Here is a 2,353-nt window from a genome sequence, read left to right as displayed (position 1 = left end):
GGAATAAAAGCTCCTTCGAGCCGGATTTGAACCAGCGACCTAAGGATCTCTGCTCATAACCTCTACAGTCCTCCGCTCTACCAACTGAGCTATCGAAGGGACAGGCACAGAACCAGCCGGGGCCCTTTTCATACAGAGACAAGATACGTTAGAGCTGGGGTGATTTAAAGATTATGAGACACGCTGTCTAGTGGAGGTACGAATGTGAATCAAGTTTTAAATCATCCCAAGTGGATCAGAAGCTATGGGCAGGACACGAGAATGTTTACAGACGTACGGGGACTATCCCGTATATGACGGGTGCAAAATAAAACTAAAACTAAAACATCTTAAACACGTTGAGCGTTTTGTGCCTGATGCTTTAAATCAGGTTTAAACTGGACGGCCGTGTTGCTCCACAGTGTTTACAGGTCAGGGCTGTCTGAGTCAAACAGCAGACGTTTCCTCAACAGCGGTGAGAGAATGAAACCCAGACGTCCTCAACCCTCAGCTGTTGCTCATCCGTCGTTTCAGCTCTTTGCCCCGACACATTTTTCCAGCCTGGTTTTGGGAACATGTTTGCAGTTCGGAGCAACATTCCTGTTTCTGTAGCGCCTCGGGGGAACTTTCCATCCCGCATGTGTTTCTGCTTTTTAAAGCTTCGGCTGCCGAGCACCAAAACAAACCAGCGTGCGAAAGGATCTGAAGGTTTTCCTCGAAGGAGCTCGTTCTGCCTTGGGCCACGATGACCCTAACGAGCTGAAGCGACTGGTTTTCATTTGTTGGGTCTTTGAAGACGTGTCTCAACTAATAACTTTTTGGAAAACCTTCTCTGCTGAGAAATTAAACCACTTTTTGTTGCCAAACAAGTCTGTCCTTGATTCAATTTAAAATTCTTAGAAGGATGTGAGAAGCTATTTGTCTGTTAGCGAAATATCTCATGAAAAAAGTGCAATGTTCAGGCAGTTCATCACACGTACAGCTAAGTGACTGGCTTCAGCTCTGAAACGAAAGGTGGTGGGCGAAATGCATTCCTGCTTTAAGAAATGTTAAACCCTACATTCTTAGTTTCGGCTCAGAATAAAATCTTCGCCCACTTCCTCTGTAGCAAAGCTAAAATGTCAACAGTCCAGACAAAAAAGGATTCACCCACTTTTTTTGACTCGGACTCAGAAGTTTGTTTACGAAACTTTGAGTTGCATCAGAGCAGCCTTTTCAGCTATTTCAACAATTCATCCATCAAAACATTCGGCTTATTCACTGAATTTCAGCTGAGTGTTTTGAGTTTTGTTCAATTTCTACTTTTTGAAATAATTAGCTTTGTTGGCCATGTTTTTCTCATTGAAAAAAATCACATCGTTCAGACCCTTTGAGCTGTTTACCTTATATTGCTCATTTCAGCTCCTTTCAGCATCTTTCTGTACTTTTTTACATACTGTTAAGGTATTTTTCAGCTTAATATAGATGTTTTCTGTTTTTCTTTTTAATTTTATACTAATTTTGGAAATCTTTGCTCTTTGGTGCTTTTTTTTTTTAGCATTTTCTGCTAATTTCACCTTTTTGTTCTGCTCATTTCAAATTCATTTTGGCATATTCATCTATTTCAGCTATTTTGTAGGTATTTCTTGCTCATTTCAGGTTTTTTTTTTTTTTTTTTCAATTTCCGATTTCTTGTAAGTTATTCAACCTCTCTACATATATCAGCTTACTCTGCTCTGTTCGGCTTTTTCTAAACATTTCAGCAGTTTTTCAGCAGCTTTCAGCCAAAGACCAAAAGAAAGGTTTAGAAGGCGTATCTGGAGAAGTGATAATCGAGACGACTTCAACAGAAAACAGGACAGTTGTCCTAACTTGAAATGTCCTTGTTAAAAAAAATTTTCGAGCCAGTTTTAAAATAAATCTTGTTCCCTGACCGGGAATCGAACCCGGGCCGCGGCGGTGAGAGCGCCGAATCCTAGCCACTAGACCACCAGGGAGGGCTGCAGCTGCCCTCAGACAAGTTAAACAGTAGCTAAATTCTTAAAAACACAAGCTGAAAAACCAAAAAAGTCCATGCTCAATAATCCAGGTATACAATCCAACAATTTTCAGTCAGGTCATCTGGACAGTTTCTTTTTTTTTTTTTTTTCTGAAACGTTTCACCTTCCATCCAGAAGGCTTCATCAGTCCAGGAAACACACAATAAAACTGATTCTTCCCCCAACAGCTTACTCCAAAATGGAACAAACCAGTAATGTTGGTGCTAAGATGGTGTTTTTGGCACGCCCCCTCCTCTGGAGGGGGAGGAAGAGGGCCGGCTCCAGCTAAAAAGTAGCTAAAAAGCTGAATAAAAAAAACAGTAACTAATATTTAAAAGCAACAAAACTGTAGCAAA

General features: G+C 40.9%; 2 non-coding genes across 2 annotated transcripts; both read right to left on the bottom strand.

Moving 5' to 3' along the window:
• Positions 1 to 11: 11 nt before the first annotated feature.
• On the bottom strand, positions 12 to 99 carry trnay-gua. The gene is given in 2 exon segments: positions 12 to 47; positions 63 to 99. It is a non-coding gene; the product is annotated as a tRNA-Tyr (tRNA).
• A 1,784-nt stretch (positions 100 to 1,883) lies between these two features.
• On the bottom strand, positions 1,884 to 1,955 carry trnae-cuc. The gene has a single exon. It is a non-coding gene; the product is annotated as a tRNA-Glu (tRNA).
• Between the last annotated feature and the right edge of the window lie 398 nt (positions 1,956 to 2,353).

The sequence above is a fragment of the Nematolebias whitei genome, chromosome 16 (assembly GCF_014905685.2).
Source record: "Nematolebias whitei isolate Nwh7 chromosome 16, NemWhi1, whole genome shotgun sequence".
Lineage (NCBI taxonomy): Eukaryota > Metazoa > Chordata > Actinopteri > Cyprinodontiformes > Rivulidae > Nematolebias > Nematolebias whitei.
Note: the sequence above shows the minus strand (reverse complement) of the source record. Positions and strands in the feature narration are given on the sequence as shown.